Source organism: Manis pentadactyla, chromosome 15 (assembly GCF_030020395.1).
Source record: "Manis pentadactyla isolate mManPen7 chromosome 15, mManPen7.hap1, whole genome shotgun sequence".
In the NCBI taxonomy this organism is placed as follows: Eukaryota; Metazoa; Chordata; class Mammalia; order Pholidota; family Manidae; genus Manis; species Manis pentadactyla.
Window position 1 is genome coordinate 28,132,508 of NC_080033.1, and position 26,616 is coordinate 28,159,123.

Sequence of the window (26,616 nt, forward strand, 5' to 3'; positions counted from 1 at the left end):
GGGGCTTGGATGTGTGAAATCTCTGTGTATGAGATGTGTTGTCTGTGTGATTTTTTGTGTGTGATTCCCTGTGTGTGATATGCGAAGCTGTGATTCATCTGGGTTTATTCGGGTTGCATGATGTGTGTGGACCGTGTGTGTTGATTCCTGTGTTTCGCTGCCATGGTTGTGCTGTGCGTAAGCTCGTTGATGTGTTACGTGCGTTGTAGTTTCCCTGTTCCGTTATGTGTGTTTGTTGTGTGGTTTAGTGTGTTTCCTGTGATCCTTGTTTGTGTGCTGTGTTGAGATTGCTGTGTGTCGTGTGCTGGGTCATCAATGAGGTGTGGGTGAGGCATGGAGTGTGAGGGGAGAACGATAATGCTGAGGGTGAGAGTGAAGTAGGTCTCTGGCCAACTGTTCCCATAACAATATTCAAGAGGGTAAAGCCGCACTCAGACTGCTGCCATTTGGCATTTTTCGCAGGACGCGGGTTTTCCTAGGATTGTGGCTACAGTAGAGTTCATGAGCATGACCCGGACGCACCTTCTTCAGAAGGATCAGAGCGGCTCTCTCCATCAGCCACGTGGGTCAGGGCAATGTCGCAGAAAAGAAACACACATTGCCTTGGCTCTGGGTGACATGATCCTTAATGCTGCCAAGGTGGTCAGCTGCCACCTCACCAAAGTCACTCCCAAGGCAGAGGCCTCAAGCCCGGAGCTAGGAAACTGCTCCCCTCACCGAGCACATTCTGTCTCGAGGAAACGGTCGCTGCTGTGATGCCACAGAACCTGCAGGCAACACTGCTGCAGTTGCAGCGTCCTCCACTAGAGGGCCTGAATTGCCCCAGCCTGGAAAGGTCCATCATCTTAGACAGCAAACATTAATTCTTCAGGCACATATACATACATATATGAGGGCGCATATTTATGTGTATAAGAAGAGCTATGCCATGGCAGCTCCAAATGTGAGAAATACCAGTACCGTGTCCACCACACCGGCTGCATTTATCCTACTTTCACAGGCCTCTGATGGCCTTGGACATCATCAGGTTTCAAGGCGATATTCAAAGTGGTCGCCCCCAGTGCCGTGTTTGCTCCTAGGTTCACATTATGCATTTGGTCTGGTATTTGTGTTGGGGCTCACGTGTGAAGCCCATGCTTGGGTTGCGAGCTGTGGATGGGTATCATCGCAGGGGTTACAATCTTTCGGATTTCCCCCCAATGCAATGAGGGGCGGTAAGCCACTTTCAGGCTGAGCGAGAGTTTGTTGGCTTAAGGATCACAGTGTACATGGAAAGGTGACCTCTCATATTCAACGTAGCTTTGAATGTTAGGGACAGTGTCACGCATTTGAATTAGCGTATAAAGTTGAGGTTCTGTGTGGGTTGGTCGTTTCCCTTTACGCTTCTTGTGTTATGCATTGTGGCTGTGTTTGGTGTGCAGTGTGCAGTGTGTTGAGTGTGTGTGGTGTGCTGTGTTGTCTACTAAGTTGTGTGGTTGTGTGTTTTGTGTGGTGTGCATACTCTGCATTGTGCGTTGCGTGGTACTGTGTGTGCTTGTTGCCTGTGTTGTGATGTGCGTGTGTTAGGTTGTGTGTAATGTGTGTGCTGTGTTGGGCGAGATGTCTGTCTTGTAAGTGTGTTGTTTTCCTTGGTTGTGTGCGTTGACTGTGTCATTCCGTCCTTAGTTTTGAATGTATTGTGTCTGTTGTGTTGAGTGTGTTGTGTGTTTATGGTGGGTGCATTGTGTTTACCGTCTGTTGGGAGCGATTTATATGTGTTGTGTGTGTGCTTGTGCTTTGTGTGTTCTGTGTGGTTGTACGCTGTTTGTGTTCTTTGCATTGATTGCTCTCAGCTGTGCTGAGAGTGTTGTGTATTATTGTGTGTGTTCCACTGTGTGTGTTGCATCCTGTGTCCGTGATCGTGTGGGTTGTGTATTGTGTGTGTGTGTGTGTGTGTGATTCTGTGTGTCTTTCCCTCCTCATGTGCAGGGTGTGATCCGTGTGTAGTCTCTGTTTTGTATTGTGTGATGTACTGTGCTCTGTGCTGTGTATATGGTCCTTTGTATGTTTAGCGTAGTGCGGGTTTAGTGTTCGGTGTGTGTTGCGTGCTGTTTTGTTCACTGTGCGTGCTGTGACTGTTATTTTGTGTGTTTGTGTGCTGTGTTTGTGTTGGTTATTTCAAAGTTTGCAGGCTGGCGGTGTGCATGGTGTGTGTTGAATGTGTGCTTCTGTGGGTGGGTTAGGAATGTGAAGTGTGTTGCAAGTGTCCTGTGTTCTTCGTGTTGTGGGTTATGTGCGGTATTTCGTGTCCTGTGCTGTGGGTTGTGTGTGCTTTGAAATTGCGATTATCTTTTCTGCATGGTGTTGTTTGTGTGTGCGTGGGGGGGCTTGGATGTGTGAAATCTCTGTGTATGAGATGTGTTGTCTGTGTGATTTTTTGTGTGTGATTCCCTGTGTGTGATATGCGAAGCTGTGATTCATCTGGGTTTATTCGGGTTGCATGATGTGTGTGGACCGTGTGTGTTGATTCCTGTGTTTCGCTGCCATGGTTGTGCTGTGCGTAAGCTCGTTGATGTGTTACGTGCGTTGTAGTTTCCCTGTTCCGTTATGTGTGTTTGTTGTGTGGTTTAGTGTGTTTCCTGTGATCCTTGTTTGTGTGCTGTGTTGAGATTGCTGTGTGTCGTGTGCTGGGTCATCAATGAGGTGTGGGTGAGGCATGGAGTGTGAGGGGAGAACGATAATGCTGAGGGTGAGAGTGAAGTAGGTCTCTGGCCAACTGTTCCCATAACAATATTCAAGAGGGTAAAGCCGCACTCAGACTGCTGCCATTTGGCATTTTTCGCAGGACGCGGGTTTTCCTAGGATTGTGGCTACAGTAGAGTTCATGAGCATGACCCGGACGCACCTTCTTCAGAAGGATCAGAGCGGCTCTCTCCATCAGCCACGTGGGTCAGGGCAATGTCGCAGAAAAGAAACACACATTGCCTTGGCTCTGGGTGACATGATCCTTAATGCTGCCAAGGTGGTCAGCTGCCACCTCACCAAAGTCACTCCCAAGGCAGAGGCCTCAAGCCCGGAGCTAGGAAACTGCTCCCCTCACCGAGCACATTCTGTCTCGAGGAAACGGTCGCTGCTGTGATGCCACAGAACCTGCAGGCAACACTGCTGCAGTTGCAGCGTCCTCCACTAGAGGGCCTGAATTGCCCCAGCCTGGAAAGGTCCATCATCTTAGACAGCAAACATTAATTCTTCAGGCACATATACATACATATATGAGGGCGCATATTTATGTGTATAAGAAGAGCTATGCCATGGCAGCTCCAAATGTGAGAAATACCAGTACCGTGTCCACCACACCGGCTGCATTTATCCTACTTTCACAGGCCTCTGATGGCCTTGGACATCATCAGGTTTCAAGGCGATATTCAAAGTGGTCGCCCCCAGTGCCGTGTTTGCTCCTAGGTTCACATTATGCATTTGGTCTGGTATTTGTGTTGGGGCTCACGTGTGAAGCCCATGCTTGGGTTGCGAGCTGTGGATGGGTATCATCGCAGGGGTTACAATCTTTCGGATTTCCCCCCAATGCAATGAGGGGCGGTAAGCCACTTTCAGGCTGAGCGAGAGTTTGTTGGCTTAAGGATCACAGTGTACATGGAAAGGTGACCTCTCATATTCAACGTAGCTTTGAATGTTAGGGACAGTGTCACGCATTTGAATTAGCGTATAAAGTTGAGGTTCTGTGTGGGTTGGTCGTTTCCCTTTACGCTTCTTGTGTTATGCATTGTGGCTGTGTTTGGTGTGCAGTGTGCAGTGTGTTGAGTGTGTGTGGTGTGCTGTGTTGTCTACTAAGTTGTGTGGTTGTGTGTTTTGTGTGGTGTGCATACTCTGCATTGTGCGTTGCGTGGTACTGTGTGTGCTTGTTGCCTGTGTTGTGATGTGCGTGTGTTAGGTTGTGTGTAATGTGTGTGCTGTGTTGGGCGAGATGTCTGTCTTGTAAGTGTGTTGTTTTCCTTGGTTGTGTGCGTTGACTGTGTCATTCCGTCCTTAGTTTTGAATGTATTGTGTCTGTTGTGTTGAGTGTGTTGTGTGTTTATGGTGGGTGCATTGTGTTTACCGTCTGTTGGGAGCGATTTATATGTGTTGTGTGTGTGCTTGTGCTTTGTGTGTTCTGTGTGGTTGTACGCTGTTTGTGTTCTTTGCATTGATTGCTCTCAGCTGTGCTGAGAGTGTTGTGTATTATTGTGTGTGTTCCACTGTGTGTGTTGCATCCTGTGTCCGTGATCGTGTGGGTTGTGTATTGTGTGTGTGTGTGTGTGTGTGATTCTGTGTGTCTTTCCCTCCTCATGTGCAGGGTGTGATCCGTGTGTAGTCTCTGTTTTGTATTGTGTGATGTACTGTGCTCTGTGCTGTGTATATGGTCCTTTGTATGTTTAGCGTAGTGCGGGTTTAGTGTTCGGTGTGTGTTGCGTGCTGTTTTGTTCAGTGTGCGTGCTGTGACTGTTATTTTGTGTGTTTGTGTGCTGTGTTTGTGTTGGTTATTTCAAAGTTTGCAGGCTGGCGGTGTGCATGGTGTGTGTTGAATGTGTGCTTCTGTGGGTGGGTTAGGAATGTGAAGTGTGTTGCAAGTGTCCTGTGTTCTTCGTGTTGTGGGTTATGTGCGGTATTTCGTGTCCTGTGCTGTGGGTTGTGTGTGCTTTGAAATTGCGATTATCTTTTCTGCATGGTGTTGTTTGTGTGTGCGTGGGGGGGCTTGGATGTGTGAAATCTCTGTGTATGAGATGTGTTGTCTGTGTGATTTTTTGTGTGTGATTCCCTGTGTGTGATATGCGAAGCTGTGATTCATCTGGGTTTATTCGGGTTGCATGATGTGTGTGGACCGTGTGTGTTGATTCCTGTGTTTCGCTGCCATGGTTGTGCTGTGCGTAAGCTCGTTGATGTGTTACGTGCGTTGTAGTTTCCCTGTTCCGTTATGTGTGTTTGTTGTGTGGTTTAGTGTGTTTCCTGTGATCCTTGTTTGTGTGCTGTGTTGAGATTGCTGTGTGTCGTGTGCTGGGTCATCAATGAGGTGTGGGTGAGGCATGGAGTGTGAGGGGAGAACGATAATGCTGAGGGTGAGAGTGAAGTAGGTCTCTGGCCAACTGTTCCCATAACAATATTCAAGAGGGTAAAGCCGCACTCAGACTGCTGCCATTTGTCATTTTTCGCAGGACACGGGTTTTCCTAGGATTGTGGCTACAGTAGAGTTCATGAGCATGACCCGGACGCACCTTCTTCAGAAGGATCAGAGCGGCTCTCTCCATCAGCCACGTGGGTCAGGGCAATGTCGCAGAAAAGAAACACACATTGCCTTGGCTCTGGGTGACATGATCCTTAATGCTGCCAAGGTGGTCAGCTGCCACCTCACCAAAGTCACTCCCAAGGCAGAGGCCTCAAGCCCGGAGCTAGGAAACTGCTCCCCTCACCGAGCACATTCTGTCTCGAGGAAACGGTCGCTGCTGTGATGCCACAGAACCTGCAGGCAACACTGCTGCAGTTGCAGCGTCCTCCACTAGAGGGCCTGAATTGCCCCAGCCTGGAAAGGTCCATCATCTTAGACAGCAAACATTAATTCTTCAGGCACATATACATACATATATGAGGGCGCATATTTATGTGTATAAGAAGAGCTATGCCATGGCAGCTCCAAATGTGAGAAATACCAGTACCGTGTCCACCACACCGGCTGCATTTATCCTACTTTCACAGGCCTCTGATGGCCTTGGACATCATCAGGTTTCAAGGCGATATTCAAAGTGGTCGCCCCCAGTGCCGTGTTTGCTCCTAGGTTCACATTATGCATTTGGTCTGGTATTTGTGTTATGGCTCACGTGTGAAGCCCATGCTTGGGTTGCGAGCTGTGGATGGGTATCATCGCAGGGGTTACAATCTTTCGGATTTCCCCCCAATGCAATGAGGGGCGGTAAGCCACTTTCAGGCTGAGCGAGAGTTTGTTGGCTTAAGGATCACAGTGTACATGGAAAGGTGACCTCTCATATTCAACGTAGCTTTGAATGTTAGGGACAGTGTCACGCATTTGAATTAGCGTATAAAGTTGAGGTTCTGTGTGGGTTGGTCGTTTCCCTTTACGCTTCTTGTGTTATGCATTGTGGCTGTGTTTGGTGTGCAGTGTGCAGTGTGTTGAGTGTGTGTGGTGTGCTGTGTTGTCTACTAAGTTGTGTGGTTGTGTGTTTTGTGTGTGTGTTTTGTGTGGTGTGCATACTCTGCATTGTGCGTTGCGTGGTACTGTGTGTGCTTGTTGCCTGTGTTGTGATGTGCGTGTGTTAGGTTGTGTGTAATGTGTGTGCTGTGTTGGGCGAGATGTCTGTCTTGTAAGTGTGTTGTTTTCCTTGGTTGTGTGCGTTGACTGTGTCATTCCGTCCTTAGTTTTGAATGTATTGTGTCTGTTGTGCTGAGTGTGTTGTGTGTTTATGGTGGGTGCATTGTGTTTACCGCCTGTTGGGAGCAATTTATATGTGTTGTGTGTGTGCTTGTGCTTTGTGTGTTCTGTGTGGTTGTACGCTCTGTTTGTGTTCTTTGCATTGATTGCTCTCAGCTGTGCTGAGCGTGTTGTGTAGTATTGTGTGTGTTCCTCTGTGTGTGTTGCATCCTGTGTCCGTGATCGTGTGGGTTGTGTATTGTGTGTGTGTGTGTGCGTGTGTGCGTGTGTGTGTGTGTCTTTCCCTGCATCATGTGCGGTGTGTGATCCGTGTGTCCTCTGTGTTTTGTATTGTGTGATGTACTGTGCTCTGTGCTGTGTGTATGGTCCTTTGTATGTTTAGCGTAGTGCGTGTTTAGTGTTCGGTGTGTGTTGCGTGCTGTTGTGTTCACTGTGCGTGCTGTGACTGTTATTTTGTGTGTTTGTGTGCTGTGTTTGTGTTGGTTATTTCAGAGTTTGCAGGCTGGCGGTGTGCATGGTGTGTGTTGAATGTGTGCTTCTGTGGGTGGGTTAGGAATGTGAAGTGTGTTGCAACTGTCCTGTGTTCTTCGTGTTGTGGGTTATGTGCGGTATTTCGTGTCCTGTGCTGTGGGTTGTGTGTGCTTTGAAATTGCGATTATCTTTTCTGCATGGTGTTGTTTGTGTGTGCGTGGGGGGGCTTGGATGTGTGAAATCTCTGTGTATGAGATGTGTTGTCTGTGTGATTTTTTGTGTGTGATTCCCTGTGTGTGATATGCGAAGCTGTGATTCATCTGGGTTTATTCGGGTTGCATGATGTGTGTGGACCGTGTGTGTTGATTCCTGTGTTTCGCTGCCATGGTTGTGCTGTGCGTAAGCTCGTTGATGTGTTACGTGCGTTGTAGTTTCCCTGTTCCGTTATGTGTGTTTGTTGTGTGGTTTAGTGTGTTTCCTGTGATCCTTGTTTGTGTGCTGTGTTGAGATTGCTGTGTGTCGTGTGCTGGGTCATCAATGAGGTGTGGGTGAGGCATGGAGTGTGAGGGGAGAACGATAATGCTGAGGGTGAGAGTGAAGTAGGTCTCTGGCCAACTGTTCCCATAACAATATTCAAGAGGGTAAAGCCGCACTCAGACTGCTGCCATTTGTCATTTTTCGCAGGACGCGGGTTTTCCTAGGATTGTGGCTACAGTAGAGTTCATGAGCATGACCCGGACGCACCTTCTTCAGAAGGATCAGAGCGGCTCTCTCCATCAGCCACGTGGGTCAGGGCAATGTCGCAGAAAAGAAACACACATTGCCTTGGCTCTGGGTGACATGATCCTTAATGCTGCCAAGGTGGTCAGCTGCCACCTCACCAAAGTCACTCCCAAGGCAGAGGCCTCAAGCCCGGAGCTAGGAAACTGCTCCCCTCACCGAGCACATTCTGTCTCGAGGAAACGGTCGCTGCTGTGATGCCACAGAACCTGCAGGCAACACTGCTGCAGTTGCAGCGTCCTCCACTAGAGGGCCTGAATTGCCCCAGCCTGGAAAGGTCCATCATCTTAGACAGCAAACATTAATTCTTCAGGCACATATACATACATATATGAGGGCGCATATTTATGTGTATAAGAAGAGCTATGCCATGGCAGCTCCAAATGTGAGAAATACCAGTACCGTGTCCACCACACCGGCTGCATTTATCCTACTTTCACAGGCCTCTGATGGCCTTGGACATCATCAGGTTTCAAGGCGATATTCAAAGTGGTCGCCCCCAGTGCCGTGTTTGCTCCTAGGTTCACATTATGCATTTGGTCTGGTATTTGTGTTATGGCTCACGTGTGAAGCCCATGCTTGGGTTGCGAGCTGTGGATGGGTATCATCGCAGGGGTTACAATCTTTCGGATTTCCCCCCAATGCAATGAGGGGCGGTAAGCCACTTTCAGGCTGAGCGAGAGTTTGTTGGCTTAAGGATCACAGTGTACATGGAAAGGTGACCTCTCATATTCAACGTAGCTTTGAATGTTAGGGACAGTGTCACGCATTTGAATTAGCGTATAAAGTTGAGGTTCTGTGTGGGTTGGTCGTTTCCCTTTACGCTTCTTGTGTTATGCATTGTGGCTGTGTTTGGTGTGCAGTGTGCAGTGTGTTGAGTGTGTGTGGTGTGCTGTGTTGTCTACTAAGTTGTGTGGTTGTGTGTTTTGTGTGTGTGTTTTGTGTGGTGTGCATACTCTGCATTGTGCGTTGCGTGGTACTGTGTGTGCTTGTTGCCTGTGTTGTGATGTGCGTGTGTTAGGTTGTGTGTAATGTGTGTGCTGTGTTGGGCGAGATGTCTGTCTTGTAAGTGTGTTGTTTTCCTTGGTTGTGTGCGTTGACTGTGTCATTCCGTCCTTAGTTTTGAATGTATTGTGTCTGTTGTGCTGAGTGTGTTGTGTGTTTATGGTGGGTGCATTGTGTTTACCGCCTGTTGGGAGCAATTTATATGTGTTGTGTGTGTGCTTGTGCTTTGTGTGTTCTGTGTGGTTGTACGCTCTGTTTGTGTTCTTTGCATTGATTGCTCTCAGCTGTGCTGAGCGTGTTGTGTAGTATTGTGTGTGTTCCTCTGTGTGTGTTGCATCCTGTGTCCGTGATCGTGTGGGTTGTGTATTGTGTGTGTGTGTGTGCGTGTGTGCGTGTGTGTGTGTGTCTTTCCCTGCATCATGTGCGGTGTGTGATCCGTGTGTCCTCTGTGTTTTGTATTGTGTGATGTACTGTGCTCTGTGCTGTGTGTATGGTCCTTTGTATGTTTAGCGTAGTGCGTGTTTAGTGTTCGGTGTGTGTTGCGTGCTGTTGTGTTCACTGTGCGTGCTGTGACTGTTATTTTGTGTGTTTGTGTGCTGTGTTTGTGTTGGTTATTTCAGAGTTTGCAGGCTGGCGGTGTGCATGGTGTGTGTTGAATGTGTGCTTCTGTGGGTGGGTTAGGAATGTGAAGTGTGTTGCAACTGTCCTGTGTTCTTCGTGTTGTGGGTTATGTGCGGTATTTCGTGTCCTGTGCTGTGGGTTGTGTGTGCTTTGAAATTGCGATTATCTTTTCTGCATGGTGTTGTTTGTGTGTGCGTGGGGGGGCTTGGATGTGTGAAATCTCTGTGTATGAGATGTGTTGTCTGTGTGATTTTTTGTGTGTGATTCCCTGTGTGTGATATGCGAAGCTGTGATTCATCTGGGTTTATTCGGGTTGCATGATGTGTGTGGACCGTGTGTGTTGATTCCTGTGTTTCGCTGCCATGGTTGTGCTGTGCGTAAGCTCGTTGATGTGTTACGTGCGTTGTAGTTTCCCTGTTCCGTTATGTGTGTTTGTTGTGTGGTTTAGTGTGTTTCCTGTGATCCTTGTTTGTGTGCTGTGTTGAGATTGCTGTGTGTCGTGTGCTGGGTCATCAATGAGGTGTGGGTGAGGCATGGAGTGTGAGGGGAGAACGATAATGCTGAGGGTGAGAGTGAAGTAGGTCTCTGGCCAACTGTTCCCATAACAATATTCAAGAGGGTAAAGCCGCACTCAGACTGCTGCCATTTGTCATTTTTCGCAGGACGCGGGTTTTCCTAGGATTGTGGCTACAGTAGAGTTCATGAGCATGACCCGGACGCACCTTCTTCAGAAGGATCAGAGCGGCTCTCTCCATCAGCCACGTGGGTCAGGGCAATGTCGCAGAAAAGAAACACACATTGCCTTGGCTCTGGGTGACATGATCCTTAATGCTGCCAAGGTGGTCAGCTGCCACCTCACCAAAGTCACTCCCAAGGCAGAGGCCTCAAGCCCGGAGCTAGGAAACTGCTCCCCTCACCGAGCACATTCTGTCTCGAGGAAACGGTCGCTGCTGTGATGCCACAGAACCTGCAGGCAACACTGCTGCAGTTGCAGCGTCCTCCACTAGAGGGCCTGAATTGCCCCAGCCTGGAAAGGTCCGTCATCTTAGACAGCAAACATTAATTCTTCAGGCACATATACATACATATATGAGGGCGCATATTTATGTGTATAAGAAGAGCTATGCCATGGCAGCTCCAAATGTGAGAAATACCAGTACCGTGTCCACCACACCGGCTGCATTTATCCTACTTTCACAGGCCTCTGATGGCCTTGGACATCATCAGGTTTCAAGGCGATATTCAAAGTGGTCGCCCCCAGTGCCGTGTTTGCTCCTAGGTTCACATTGTGCATTTGGTCTGGTATTTGTGTTATGGCTCACGTGTGAAGCCCATGCTTGGGTTGCGAGCTGTGGATGGGTATCATCGCAGGGTTACAATGTTTCGCATTTCCCCCCAATGCAATGAGGGGCGGTAAGCCACTTTCAGGCTGAGCGAGAGTTTGTTGGCTTAAGGATCACAGTGTACATGGAAAGGTGACCTCTCATATTCAACGTAGCTTTGAATGTTAGGGACAGTGTCACGCATTTGAATTAGCGTATAAAGTTGAGGTTCTGTGTGGGTTGGTCGTTTCCCTTTACGCTTCTTGTGTTATGCATTGTGGCTGTGTTTGGTGTGCAGTGTGCAGTGTTGTCTACTAAGTTGTGTGGTTGTGTGTTTTGTGTGGTGTGCATACTCTGCATTGTGCGTTGCGTGGTACTGTGTGTGCTTGTTGCCTGTGTTGTGATGTGCGTGTGTTAGGTTGTGTGTAATGTGTGTGCTGTGTTGGGCGAGATGTCTGTCTTGTAAGTGTGTTGTTTTCCTTGGTTGTGTGCGTTGACTGTGTCATTCCGTCCTTAGTTTTGAATGTATTGTGTCTGTTGTGTTGAGTGTGTTGTGTGTTTATGGTGGGTGCATTGTGTTTACCGTCTGTTGGGAGCGATTTATATGTGTTGTGTGTGTGCTTGTGCTTTGTGTGTTCTGTGTGGTTGTACGCTGTTTGTGTTCTTTGCATTGATTGCTCTCAGCTGTGCTGAGAGTGTTGTGTATTATTGTGTGTGTTCCACTGTGTGTGTTGCATCCTGTGTCCGTGATCGTGTGGGTTGTGTATTGTGTGTGTGTGTGTGTGTGTGATTCTGTGTGTCTTTCCCTCCTCATGTGCAGGGTGTGATCCGTGTGTAGTCTCTGTTTTGTATTGTGTGATGTACTGTGCTCTGTGCTGTGTATATGGTCCTTTGTATGTTTAGCGTAGTGCGGGTTTAGTGTTCGGTGTGTGTTGCGTGCTGTTTTGTTCATTGTGCGTGCTGTGACTGTTATTTTGTGTGTTTGTGTGCTGTGTTTGTGTTGGTTATTTCAAAGTTTGCAGGCTGGCGGTGTGCATGGTGTGTGTTGAATGTGTGCTTCTGTGGGTGGGTTAGGAATGTGAAGTGTGTTGCAACTGTCCTGTGTTCTTCGTGTTGTGGGTTATGTGCGGTATTTCGTGTCCTGTGCTGTGGGTTGTGTGTGCTTTGAAATTGCGATTATCTTTTCTGCATGGTGTTGTTTGTGTGTGCGTGGGGGGGCTTGGATGTGTGAAATCTCTGTGTATGAGATGTGTTGTCTGTGTGATTTTTTGTGTGTGATTCCCTGTGTGTGATATGCGAAGCTGTGATTCATCTGGGTTTATTCGGGTTGCATGATGTGTGTGGACCGTGTGTGTTGATTCCTGTGTTTCGCTGCCATGGTTGTGCTGTGCGTAAGCTCGTTGATGTGTTACGTGCGTTGTAGTTTCCCTGTTCCGTTATGTGTGTTTGTTGTGTGGTTTAGTGTGTTTCCTGTGATCCTTGTTTGTGTGCTGTGTTGAGATTGCTGTGTGTCGTGTGCTGGGTCATCAATGAGGTGTGGGTGAGGCATGGAGTGTGAGGGGAGAACGATAATGCTGAGGGTGAGAGTGAAGTAGGTCTCTGGCCAACTGTTCCCATAACAATATTCAAGAGGGTAAAGCCGCACTCAGACTGCTGCCATTTGTCATTTTTCGCAGGACGCGGGTTTTCCTAGGATTGTGGCTACAGTAGAGTTCATGAGCATGACCCGGACGCACCTTCTTCAGAAGGATCAGAGCGGCTCTCTCCATCAGCCACGTGGGTCAGGGCAATGTCGCAGAAAAGAAACACACATTGCCTTGGCTCTGGGTGACATGATCCTTAATGCTGCCAAGGTGGTCAGCTGCCACCTCACCAAAGTCACTCCCAAGGCAGAGGCCTCAAGCCCGGAGCTAGGAAACTGCTCCCCTCACCGAGCACATTCTGTCTCGAGGAAACGGTCGCTGCTGTGATGCCACAGAACCTGCAGGCAACACTGCTGCAGTTGCAGCGTCCTCCACTAGAGGGCCTGAATTGCCCCAGCCTGGAAAGGTCCATCATCTTAGACAGCAAACATTAATTCTTCAGGCACATATACATACATATATGAGGGCGCATATTTATGTGTATAAGAAGAGCTATGCCATGGCAGCTCCAAATGTGAGAAATACCAGTACCGTGTCCACCACACCGGCTGCATTTATCCTACTTTCACAGGCCTCTGATGGCCTTGGACATCATCAGGTTTCAAGGCGATATTCAAAGTGGTCGCCCCCAGTGCCGTGTTTGCTCCTAGGTTCACATTATGCATTTGGTCTGGTATTTGTGTTATGGCTCACGTGTGAAGCCCATGCTTGGGTTGCGAGCTGTGGATGGGTATCATCGCAGGGGTTACAATCTTTCGGATTTCCCCCCAATGCAATGAGGGGCGGTAAGCCACTTTCAGGCTGAGCGAGAGTTTGTTGGCTTAAGGATCACAGTGTACATGGAAAGGTGACCTCTCATATTCAACGTAGCTTTGAATGTTAGGGACAGTGTCACGCATTTGAATTAGCGTATAAAGTTGAGGTTCTGTGTGGGTTGGTCGTTTCCCTTTACGCTTCTTGTGTTATGCATTGTGGCTGTGTTTGGTGTGCAGTGTGCAGTGTGTTGAGTGTGTGTGGTGTGCTGTGTTGTCTACTAAGTTGTGTGGTTGTGTGTTTTGTGTGTGTGTTTTGTGTGGTGTGCATACTCTGCATTGTGCGTTGCGTGGTACTGTGTGTGCTTGTTGCCTGTGTTGTGATGTGCGTGTGTTAGGTTGTGTGTAATGTGTGTGCTGTGTTGGGCGAGATGTCTGTCTTGTAAGTGTGTTGTTTTCCTTGGTTGTGTGCGTTGACTGTGTCATTCCGTCCTTAGTTTTGAATGTATTGTGTCTGTTGTGCTGAGTGTGTTGTGTGTTTATGGTGGGTGCATTGTGTTTACCGCCTGTTGGGAGCAATTTATATGTGTTGTGTGTGTGCTTGTGCTTTGTGTGTTCTGTGTGGTTGTACGCTCTGTTTGTGTTCTTTGCATTGATTGCTCTCAGCTGTGCTGAGCGTGTTGTGTAGTATTGTGTGTGTTCCTCTGTGTGTGTTGCATCCTGTGTCCGTGATCGTGTGGGTTGTGTATTGTGTGTGTGTGTGTGCGTGTGTGCGTGTGTGTGTGTGTCTTTCCCTGCATCATGTGCGGTGTGTGATCCGTGTGTCCTCTGTGTTTTGTATTGTGTGATGTACTGTGCTCTGTGCTGTGTGTATGGTCCTTTGTATGTTTAGCGTAGTGCGTGTTTAGTGTTCGGTGTGTGTTGCGTGCTGTTGTGTTCACTGTGCGTGCTGTGACTGTTATTTTGTGTGTTTGTGTGCTGTGTTTGTGTTGGTTATTTCAGAGTTTGCAGGCTGGCGGTGTGCATGGTGTGTGTTGAATGTGTGCTTCTGTGGGTGGGTTAGGAATGTGAAGTGTGTTGCAACTGTCCTGTGTTCTTCGTGTTGTGGGTTATGTGCGGTATTTCGTGTCCTGTGCTGTGGGTTGTGTGTGCTTTGAAATTGCGATTATCTTTTCTGCATGGTGTTGTTTGTGTGTGCGTGGGGGGGCTTGGATGTGTGAAATCTCTGTGTATGAGATGTGTTGTCTGTGTGATATTTTGTGTGTGATTCGCTGTGTGTGATATGTGAGGCTGTGATTCATCTGGGTTTATTCGGGTTGCATGATGTGTGTGGACCGTGTGTGTTGATTCCTGTGTTTCGCTGCCATGGTTGTGCTGTGCGTAAGCTCGTTGATGTGTTACGTGCGTTGTAGTTTCCCTGTTCCGTTATGTGTGTTTGTTGTGTGGTTTAGTGTGTTTCCTGTGATCCTTGTTTGTGTGCTGTGTTGAGATTGCTGTGTGTCGTGTGCTGGGTCATCAATGAGGTGTGGGTGAGGCATGGAGTGTGAGGGGAGAACGATAATGCTGAGGGTGAGAGTGAAGTAGGTCTCTGGCCAACTGTTCCCATAACAATATTCAAGAGGGTAAAGCCGCACTCAGACTGCTGCCATTTGTCATTTTTCGCAGGACGCGGGTTTTCCTAGGATTGTGGCTACAGTAGAGTTCATGAGCATGACCCGGACGCACCTTCTTCAGAAGGATCAGAGCGGCTCTCTCCATCAGCCACGTGGGTCAGGGCAATGTCGCAGAAAAGAAACACACATTGCCTTGGCTCTGGGTGACATGATCCTTAATGCTGCCAAGGTGGTCAGCTGCCACCTCACCAAAGTCACTCCCAAGGCAGAGGCCTCAAGCCCGGAGCTAGGAAACTGCTCCCCTCACCGAGCACATTCTGTCTCGAGGAAACGGTCGCTGCTGTGATGCCACAGAACCTGCAGGCAACACTGCTGCAGTTGCAGCGTCCTCCACTAGAGGGCCTGAATTGCCCCAGCCTGGAAAGGTCCATCATCTTAGACAGCAAACATTAATTCTTCAGGCACATATACATACATATATGAGGGCGCATATTTATGTGTATAAGAAGAGCTATGCCATGGCAGCTCCAAATGTGAGAAATACCAGTACCGTGTCCACCACACCGGCTGCATTTATCCTACTTTCACAGGCCTCTGATGGCCTTGGACATCATCAGGTTTCAAGGCGATATTCAAAGTGGTCGCCCCCAGTGCCGTGTTTGCTCCTAGGTTCACATTATGCATTTGGTCTGGTATTTGTGTTGGGGCTCACGTGTGAAGCCCATGCTTGGGTTGCGAGCTGTGGATGGGTATCATCGCAGGGTTTACAATCTTTCGGATTTCCCCCCAATGCAATGAGGGGCGGTAAGCCACTTTCAGGCTGAGCGAGAGTTTGTTGGCTTAAGGATCACAGTGTACATGGAAAGGTGACCTCTCATATTCAACGTAGCTTTGAATGTTAGGGACAGTGTCACGCATTTGAATTAGCGTATAAAGTTGAGGTTCTGTGTGGGTTGGTCGTTTCCCTTTACGCTTCTTGTGTTATGCATTGTGGCTGTGTTTGGTGTGCAGTGTGCAGTGTGTTGAGTGTGTGTGGTGTGCTGTGTTGTCTACTAAGTTGTGTGGTTGTGTGTTTTGTGTGGTGTGCATACTCTGCATTGTGCGTTGCGTGGTACTGTGTGTGCTTGTTGCCTGTGTTGTGATGTGCGTGTGTTAGGTTGTGTGTAATGTGTGTGCTGTGTTGGGCGAGATGTCTGTCTTGTAAGTGTGTTGTTTTCCTTGGTTGTGTGCGTTGACTGTGTCATTCCGTCCTTAGTTTTGAATGTAGTGTGTCTGTTGTGCTGAGTGTGTTGTGTGTTTATGGTGGGTGCATTGTGTTTACCGTCTGTTGGGAGCGATTTATATGTGTTGTGTGTGTGCTTGTGCTTTGTGTGTTCTGTGTGGTTGTACGCTGTTTGTGTTCTTTGCATTGATTGCTCTCAGCTGTGCTGAGAGTGTTGTGTATTATTGTGTGTGTTCCACTGTGTGTGTTGCATCCTGTGTCCGTGATCGTGTGGGTTGTGTATTGTGTGTGTGTGTGTGTGTGTGATTCTGTGTGTCTTTCCCTCCTCATGTGCAGGGTGTGATCCGTGTGTAGTCTCTGTTTTGTATTGTGTGATGTACTGTGCTCTGTGCTGTGTATATGGTCCTTTGTATGTTGAGCGTAGTGCGTGTTTAGTGTTCGGTGTGTGTTGCGTGCTGTTTTGTTCATTGTGCGTGCTGTGACTGTTATTTTGTGTGTTTGTGTGCTGTGTTTGTGTTGGTTATTTCAAAGTTTGCAGGCTTGCGGTGTGCATGGTGTGTGTTGAATGTGTGCTTCTGTGGGTGGGTTAGGAATGTGAAGTGTGTTGCAACTGTCCTGTGTTCTTCGTGTTGTGGGTTATGTGCGGTATTTCGTGTCCTGTGCTGTGGGTTGTGTGTGCTTTGAAATTGCGATTATCTTTTCTGCATGGTGTTGTTTGTGTGTGCGTGGGGGGGCTTGGATGTGTGTAATCTCTGTGTATGAGATGTGTTGTCTATGTGATTTTTTGTGTGTGATTCCCTGTGTGTGATATGCGAAGCTGTGATTCATCTGGGTTTATTCGGGTTGCATGATGTGTGTGGACCGTGTGTGTTGATTCCTGTGTTTCGCTGCCATGGTTGTGCTGTGCGTAAGGTCGTTGATGTGTTACGTGCGTTGTAGTTTCCCTGTTCCGTTATGTGTGTTTGTTGTGTGGTTTAGTGTGTTTCCTGTGATCCTTGTTTGTGTGCTGTGTTGAGATTGCTGTGTGTCGTGTGCTGGGTCATCAATGAGGTGTGGGTGAGGCATGGAGTGTGAGGGGAGAACGATAATGCTGAGGGTGAGAGTGAAGTAGGTCTCTGGCCAACTGTTCCCATAACAATATTCAAGAGGGTAAAGCCGCACTCAGACTGCTGCCATTTGTCATTTTTGGCAGGACGCGGGTTTTCCTAGGATTGTGGCTACAGTAGAGTTCATGAGCATGACCCGGACGCACCTTCTTCAGAAGGATCTGAGCAGCACTCTCCATCAGCCACGTGGGTCAGGGCAATGTCGCAGAAAAGAAACACACATTGCCTTGGCTCTGGGTGACATGATCCTTAATGCTGCCAAGGTGGTCAGCTGCCACCTCACCAAAGTCACTCCCAAGGCAGAGGCCTCAAGCCCGGAGCTAGGAAACTGCTCCCCTCACCGAGCACATTCTGTCTCGAGGAAACGGTCGCTGCTGTGATGCCACAGAACCTGCAGGCAACACTGCTGCAGTTGCAGCGTCCTCCACTAGAGGGCCTGAATTGCCCCAGCCTGGAAAGGTCCATCATCTTAGACAGCAAACATTAATTCTTCAGGCACATATACATACATATATGAGGGCGCATATTTATGTGTATAAGAAGAGCTAAGCCATGGCAGCTCCAAATGTGAGAAATACCAGTACCGTGTCCACCACACCGGCTGCATTTATCCTACTTTCAGAGGCCTCTGATGGCCTTGGACATCATCAGGTTTCAAGGCGATATTCAAAGTGGTCGCCCCCAGTGCCGTGTTTGCTCCTAGGTTCACGTTATGCATTTGGTCTGGTATTTGTGTTATGGCTCACGTGTGAAGCCCATGCTTGGGTTGCGAGCTGTGGATGGGTATCATCGCAGGGTTACAATGTTTCGCATTTCCCCCCAATGCAATGAGGGGCGGTAAGCCACTTTCAGGCTGAGCGAGAGTTTGTTGGCTTAAGGATCACAGTGTACATGGAAAGGTGACCTCTCATATTCAACGTAGTTTTGAATGTTAGGGACAGTGTCACGCATTTGAATTAGCGTATAAAGTTGAGGTTCTGTGTGGGTTGGTCGTTTCCCTTTACGCTTCTTGTGTTATGCATTGTGGCTGTGTTTGGTGTGCAGTGTGCAGTGTGTTGAGTGTGTGTGGTGTGCTGTGTTGTCTACTAAGTTGTGTGGTTGTGTGTTTTGTGTGGTGTGCATACTCTGCATTGTGCGTTGCGTGGTACTGTGTGTGCTTGTTGCCTGTGTTGTGATGTGCGTGTGTTAGGTTGTGTGTAATGTGTGTGCTGTGTTGGGCGAGATGTCTGTCTTGTAAGTGTGTTGTTTTCCTTGGTTGTGTGCGTTGACTGTGTCATTCCGTCCTTAGTTTTGAATGTATTGTGTCTGTTGTGCTGAGTGTGTTGTGTGTTTATGGTGGGTGCATTGTGTTTACCGTCTGTTGGGAGCGATTTATATGTGTTGTGTGTGTGCTTGTGCTTTGTGTGTTCTGTGTGGTTGTACGCTGTTTGTGTTCTTTGCATTGATTGCTCTCAGCTGTGCTGAGAGTGTTGTGTATTATTGTGTGTGTTCCACTGTGTGTGTTGCATCCTGTGTCCGTGATCGTGTGGGTTGTGTATTGTGTGTGTGTGTGTGTGTGTGATTCTGTGTGTCTTTCCCTCCTCATGTGCAGGGTGTGATCCGTGTGTAGTCTCTGTTTTGTATTGTGTGATGTTCTGTGCTCTGTGCTGTGTATATGGTCCTTTGTATGTTTAGCGTAGTGCGGGTTTAGTGTTCGGTGTGTGTTGCGTGCTGTTTTGTTCACTGTGCGTGCTGTGACTGTTATTTTGTGTGTTTGTGTGCTGTGTTTGTGTTGGTTATTTCAAAGTTTGCAGGCTGGCGGTGTGCATGGTGTGTGTTGAATGTGTGCTTCTGTGGGTGGGTTAGGAATGTGAAGTGTGTTGCAACTGTCCTGTGTTCTTCGTGTTGTGGGTTATGTGCGGTATTTCGTGTCCTGTGCTGTGGGTTGTGTGTGCTTTGAAATTGCGATTATCTTTTCTGCATGGTGTTGTTTGTGTGTGCGTGGGGGGGCTTGGATGTGTGAAATCTCTGTGTATGAGATGTGTTGTCTGTGTGATTTTGTGTGTGTGATTCCCTGTGTGTGATATGCGAAGCTGTGATTCATCTGGGTTTACTCGGGTTGCATGATGTGTGTGGACCGTGTGTGTTGATTCCTGTGTTTCGCTGCCATGGTTGTGCTGTGCGTAAGCTCGTTGATGTGTTACGTGCGTTGTAGTTTCCCTGTTCCGTTATGTGTGTTTGTTGTGTGGTTTAGTGTGTTTCCTGTGATCCTTGTTTGTGTGCTGTGTTGAGATTGCTGTGTGTCGTGTGCTGGGTCATCAATGAGGTGTGGGTGAGGCATGGAGTGTGAGGGGAGAACGATAATGCTGAGGGTGAGAGTGAAGTAGGTCTCTGGCCAACTGTTCCCATAACAATATTCAAGAGGGTAAAGCCGCACTCAGACTGCTGCCATTTGTCATTTTTCGCAGGACGCGGGTTTTCCTAGGATTGTGGCTACAGTAGAGTTCATGAGCATGACCCGGACGCACCTTCTTCAGGAGGATCAGAGCGGCTCTCTCCATCAGCCACGTGGGTCAGGGCAATGTCGCAGAAAAGAAACACACATTGCCTTGGCTCTGGGTGACATGATCCTTAAAGCTGCCAAGGTGGTCAGCTGCCACCTCACCAAAGTCACTCCCAAGGCAGAGGCCTCAAGCCCGGAGCTAGGAAACTGCTCCCCTCACCGAGCACATTCTGTCTCGAGGAAACCGTCGCTGCTGTGATGCCACAGAACCTGCAGGCAACACTGCTGCAGTTGCAGCGTCCTCCACTAGAGGGCCTGAATTGCCCCAGCCTGGAAAGGTCCATCATCTTAGACAGCAAACATTAATTCTTCAGGCACATATACATACATATATGAGGGCGCATATTTATGTGTATAAGAAGAGCTATGCCATGGCAGCTCCAAATGTGAGAAATACCAGTACCGTGTCCACCACACCGGCTGCATTTGTCCTACTTTCAGAGGCCTCTGATGGCCTTGGACATCATCAGGTTTCAAGGCGATATTCAAAGTGGTCGCCCCCAGTGCCGTATTTGCTCCTAGGTTCACATTATGCATTTGGTCTGGTATTTGTGTTATGGCTCACGTGTGAAGCCCATGCTTGGGTTGCGAGCTGTGGATGGGTATCATCGCAGGGGTTACAATCTTTCGGATTTCCCCCCAATGCAATGAGGGGCGGTAAGCCACTTTCAGGCTGAGCGAGAGTTTGTTGGCTTAAGGATCACAGTGTACATGGAAAGGTGACCTCTCATATTCAACGTAGCTTTGAATGTTAGGGACAGTGTCACGCATTTGAATTAGCGTATAAAGTTGAGGTTCTGTGTGGGTTGGTCGTTTCCCTTTACGCTTCTTGTGTTATGCATTGTGGCTGTGTTTGGTGTGCAGTGTGCAGTGTGTTGAGTGTGTGTGGTGTGCTGTGTTGTCTACTAAGTTGTGTGGTTGTGTGTTTTGTGTGTGTGTTTTGTGTGGTGTGCATACTCTGCATTGTGCGTTGCGTGGTACTGTGTGTGCTTGTTGCCTGTGTTGTGATGTGTGTGTGTTAGGTTGTGTGTAATGTGTGTGCTGTGTTGGGCGAGATGTCTGTCTTGTAAGTGTGTTGTTTTCCTTGGTTGTGTGCGTTGACTGTGTCATTCCGTCCTTAGTTTTGAATGTATTGTGTCTGTTGTGCTGAGTGTGTTGTGTGTTTATGGTGGGTGCATTGTGTTTACCGCCTGTTGGAAGCAATTTATATGTGTTGTGTGTGTGCTTGTGCTTTGTGTGTTCTGTGTGGTTGTACGCTCTGTTTGTGTTCTTTGCATTGATTGCTCTCAGCTGTGCTGAGCGTGTTGTGTAGTATTGTGTGTGTTCCTCTGTGTGTGTTGCATCCTGTGTCCGTGATCGTGTGGGTTGTGTATTGTGTGTGTGTGTGTGCGTGTGTGTGTGTGTGTGTGTGTCTTTCCCTGCATCATGTGCGGTGTGTGATCCGTGTGTCCTCTGTGTTTTGTATTGTGTGATGTACTGTGCTCTGTGCTGTGTGTATCTTCCTTTGTATGTTTAGCGTAGTGCGTGTTTAGTGTTCGGTGTGTGTTGCGTGCTGTTGTGTTCACTGTGCGTGCTGTGACTGTTATTTTGTGTGTTTGTGTGCTGTGTTTGTGTTGGTTATTTCAGAGTTTGCAGGCTGGCGGTGTGCATGGTGTGTGTTGAATGTGTGCTTCTGTGGGTGGGTTAGGAATGTGAAGTGTGTTGCAACTGTCCTGTGTTCTTCGTGTTGTGGGTTATGTGCGGTATTTCGTGTCCTGTGCTGTGGGTTGTGTGTGCTTTGAAATTGCGATTATCTTTTCTGCATGTTGTTGTTTGTGTGTGCGTGGGGGGTCTTGGATGTGTGAAATCTCTGTGTATGAGATGTGTTGTCTGTGTGATTTTTTGTGTGTGATTCCCTGTGTGTGATATGCGAAGCTGTGATTCATCTGGGTTTATTCGGGTTGCATGATGTGTGTGGACCGTGTGTGTTGATTCCTGTGTTTCGCTGCCATGGTTGTGCTGTGCGTAAGCTCGTTGATGTGTTACGTGCGTTGTAGTTTCCCTGTTCCGTTATGTGTGTTTGTTGTGTGGTTTAGTGTGTTTCCTGTGATCCTTGTTTGTGTGCTGTGTTGAGATTGCTGTGTGTCGTGTGCTGGGTCATCAATGAGGTGTGGGTGAGGCATGGAGTGTGAGGGGAGAACGATAATGCTGAGGGTGAGAGTGAAGTAGGTCTCTGGCCAACTGTTCCCATAACAATATTCAAGAGGGTAAAGCCGCACTCAGACTGCTGCCATTTGTCATTTTTGGCAGGACGCGGGTTTTCCTAGGATTGTGGCTACAGTAGAGTTCATGAGCATGACCCGGACGCACCTTCTTCAGAAGGATCAGAGCGGCTCTCTCCATCAGCCACGTGGGTCAGGGCAATGTCGCAGAAAAGAAACACACATTGCCTTGGCTCTGGGTGACATGATCCTTAATGCTGCCAAGGTGGTCAGCTGCCACCTCACCAAAGTCACTCCCAAGGCAGAGGCCTCAAGCCCGGAGCTAGGAAACTGCTCCCCTCACCGAGCACATTCTGTCTCGAGGAAACGGTCTATGCTGTGATGCCACAGAACCTGCAGGCAACACTGCTGCAGTTGCAGCGTCCTCCACTAGAGGGCCTGAATTGCCCCAGCCTGGAAAGGTCCATCATCTTAGACAGCAAACATTAATTCTTCAGGCACATATACATACATATATGAGGGCGCATATTTATGTGTATAAGAAGAGCTATGCCATGGCAGCTCCAAATGTGAGAAATACCAGTACCGTGTCCACCACACCGGCTGCATTTGTCCTACTTTCAGAGGCCTCTGATGGCCTTGGACATCATCAGGTTTCAAGGCGATATTCAAAGTGGTCGCCCCCAGTGCCGTGTTTGCTCCTAGGTTCACATTATGCATTTGGTCTGGTATTTGTGTTATGGCTCACGTGTGAAGCCCATGCTTGGGTTGCGAGCTGTGGATGGGTATCATCGCAGGGGTTACAATCTTTCGGATTTCCCCCCAATGCAATGAGGGGCGGTAAGCCACTTTCAGGCTGAGCGAGAGTTTGTTGGCTTAAGGATCACAGTGTACATGGAAAGGTGACCTCTCATATTCAACGTAGCTTTGAATGTTAGGGACAGTGTCACGCATTTGAATTAGCGTATAAAGTTGAGGTTCTGTGTGGGTTGGTCGTTTCCCTTTACGCTTCTTGTGTTATGCATTGTGGCTGTGTTTGGTGTGCAGTGTGCAGTGTGTTGAGTGTGTGTGGTGTGCTGTGTTGTCTACTAAGTTGTGTGGTTGTGTGTTTTGTGTGTGTGTTTTGTGTGGTGTGCATACTCTGCATTGTGCGTTGCGTGGTACTGTGTGTGCTTGTTGCCTGTGTTGTGATGTGCGTGTGTTAGGTTGTGTGTAATGTGTGTGCTGTGTTGGGCGAGATGTCTGTCTTGTAAGTGTGTTGTTTTCCTTGGTTGTGTGCGTTGACTGTGTCATTCCGTCCTTAGTTTTGAATGTATTGTGTCTGTTGTGCTGAGTGTGTTGTGTGTTTATGGTGGGTGCATTGTGTTTACCGCCTGTTGGGAGCAATTTATATGTGTTGTGTGTGTGCTTGTGCTTTGTGTGTTCTGTGTGGTTGTACGCTCTGTTTGTGTTCTTTGCATTGATTGCTCTCAGCTGTGCTGAGCGTGTTGTGTAGTATTGTGTGTGTTCCTCTGTGTGTGTTGCATCCTGTGTCCGTGATCGTGTGGGTTGTGTATTGTGTGTGTGTGTGTGCGTGTGTGTGTGTGTGTGTGTGTCTTTCCCTGCATCATGTGCGGTGTGTGATCCGTGTGTCCTCTGTGTTTTGTATTGTGTGATGTACTGTGCTCTGTGCTGTGTGTATGGTCCTTTGTATGTTTAGCGTAGTGCGTGTTTAGTGTTCGGTGTGTGTTGCGTGCTGTTGTGTTCACTGTGCGTGCTGTGACTGTTATTTTGTGTGTTTGTGTGCTGTGTTTGTGTTGGTTATTTCAGAGTTTGCAGGCTGGCGGTGTGCATGGTGTGTGTTGAATGTGTGCTTCTGTGGGTGGGTTAGGAATGTGAAGTGTGTTGCAACTGTCCTGTGTTCTTCGTGTTGTGGGTTATGTGCGGTATTTCGTGTCCTGTGCTGTGGGTTGTGTGTGCTTTGAAATTGCGATTATCTTTTCTGCATGGTGTTGTTTGTGTGTGCGTGGGGGGGCTTGGATGTGTGAAATCTCTGTGTATGAGATGTGTTGTCTGTGTGATTTTTTGTGTGTGATTCCCTGTGTGTGATATGCGAAGCTGTGATTCATCTGGGTTTATTCGGGTTGCATGATGTGTGTGGACCGTGTGTGTTGATTCCTGTGTTTCGCTGCCATGGTTGTGCTGTGCGTAAGCTCGTTGATGTGTTACGTGCGTTGTAGTTTCCCTGTTCCGTTATGTGTGTTTGTTGTGTGGTTTAGTGTGTTTCCTGTGATCCTTGTTTGTGTGCTGTGTTGAGATTGCTGTGTGTCGTGTGCTGGGTCATCAATGAGGTGTGGGTGAGGCATGGAGTGTGAGGGGAGAACGATAATGCTGAGGGTGAGAGTGAAGTAGGTCTCTGGCCAACTGTTCCCATAACAATATTCAAGAGGGTAAAGCCGCACTCAGACTGCTGCCATTTGTCATTTTTGGCAGGACGCGGGTTTTCCTAGGATTGTGGCTACAGTAGAGTTCATGAGCATGACCCGGACGCACCTTCTTCAGAAGGATCTGAGCAGCACTCTCCATCAGCCACGTGGGTCAGGGCAATGTCGCAGAAAAGAAACACACATTGCCTTGGCTCTGGGTGACATGATCCTTAATGCTGCCAAGGTGGTCAGCTGCCACCTCACCAAAGTCACTCCCAAGGCAGAGGCCTCAAGCCCGGAGCTAGGAAACTGCTCCCCTCACCGAGCACATTCTGTCTCGAGGAAACGGTCGCTGCTGTGATGCCACAGAACCTGCAGGCAACACTGCTGCAGTTGCAGCGTCCTCCACTAGAGGGCCTGAATTGCCCCAGCCTGGAAAGGTCCATCATCTTAGACAGCAAACATTAATTCTTCAGGCACATATACATACATATATGAGGGCGCATATTTATGTGTATAAGAAGAGCTAAGCCATGGCAGCTCCAAATGTGAGAAATACCAGTACCGTGTCCACCACACCGGCTGCATTTATCCTACTTTCAGAGGCCTCTGATGGCCTTGGACATCATCAGGTTTCAAGGCGATATTCAAAGTGGTCGCCCCCAGTGCCGTGTTTGCTCCTAGGTTCACATTATGCATTTGGTCTGGTATTTGTGTTGGGGCTCACGTGTGAAGTACATGCTTGGGTTGCGAGCTGTGGATGGGTATCATCGCAGGGGTTACAATGTTTCGCATTTCCCCACAATGCAATGAGGGGCGGTAAGCCACTTTCAGGCTGAGCGAGAGTTTGTTGGCTTAAGGATCACAGTGTACATGGAAAGGTGACCTCTCATATTCAACGTAGTTTTGAATGTTAGGGACAGTGTCACGCATTTGAATTAGCGTATAAAGTTGAGGTTCTGTGTGGGTTGGTCGTTTCCCTTTACGCTTCTTGTGTTATGCATTGTGGCTGTGTTTGGTGTGCAGTGTGCAGTGTGTTGAGTGTGTGTGGTGTGCTGTGTTGTCTACTAAGTTGTGTGGTTGTGTGTTTTGTGTGGTGTGCATACTCTGCATTGTGCGTTGCGTGGTACTGTGTGTGCTTGTTGCCTGTGTTGTGATGTGCGTGTGTTAGGTTGTGTGTAATGTGTGTGCTGTGTTGGGCGAGATGTCTGTCTTGTAAGTGTGTTGTTTTCCTTGGTTGTGTGCGTTGACTGTGTCATTCCGTCCTTAGTTTTGAATGTATTGTGTCTGTTGTGCTGAGTGTGTTGTGTGTTTATGGTGGGTGCATTGTGTTTACCGCCTGTTGGGAGCAATTTATATGTGTTGTGTGTGTGCTTGTGCTTTGTGTGTTCTGTGTGGTTGTACGCTCTGTTTGTGTTCTTTGCATTGATTGCTCTCAGCTGTGCTGAGCGTGTTGTGTAGTATTGTGTGTGTTCCTCTGTGTGTGTTGCATCCTGTGTCCGTGATCGTGTGGGTTGTGTATTGTGTGTGTGTGTGTGCGTGTGTGTGTGTGTGTGTGTGTCTTTCCCTGCATCATGTGCGGTGTGTGATCCGTGTGTCCTCTGTGTTTTGTATTGTGTGATGTACTGTGCTCTGTGCTGTGTGTATGGTCCTTTGTATGTTTAGCGTAGTGCGTGTTTAGTGTTCGGTGTGTGTTGCGTGCTGTTGTGTTCACTGTGCGTGCTGTGACTGTTATTTTGTGTGTTTGTGTGCTGTGTTTGTGTTGGTTATTTCAGAGTTTGCAGGCTGGCGGTGTGCATGGTGTGTGTTGAATGTGTGCTTCTGTGGGTGGGTTAGGAATGTGAAGTGTGTTGCAACTGTCCTGTGTTCTTCGTGTTGTGGGTTATGTGCGGTATTTCGTGTCCTGTGCTGTGGGTTGTGTGTGCTTTGAAATTGCGATTATCTTTTCTGCATGGTGTTGTTTGTGTGTGCGTGGGGGGGCTTGGATGTGTGAAATCTCTGTGTATGAGATGTGTTGTCTGTGTGATTTTTTGTGTGTGATTCCCTGTGTGTGATATGCGAAGCTGTGATTCATCTGGGTTTATTCGGGTTGCATGATGTGTGTGGACCGTGTGTGTTGATTCCTGTGTTTCGCTGCCATGGTTGTGCTGTGCGTAAGCTCGTTGATGTGTTACGTGCGTTGTAGTTTCCCTGTTCCGTTATGTGTGTTTGTTGTGTGGTTTAGTGTGTTTCCTGTGATCCTTGTTTGTGTGCTGTGTTGAGATTGCTGTGTGTCGTGTGCTGGGTCATCAATGAGGTGTGGGTGAGGCATGGAGTGTGAGGGGAGAACGATAATGCTGAGGGTGAGAGTGAAGTAGGTCTCTGGCCAACTGTTCCCATAACAATATTCAAGAGGGTAAAGCCGCACTCAGACTGCTGCCATTTGTCATTTTTGGCAGGACGCGGGTTTTCCTAGGATTGTGGCTACAGTAGAGTTCATGAGCATGACCCGGACGCACCTTCTTCAGAAGGATCTGAG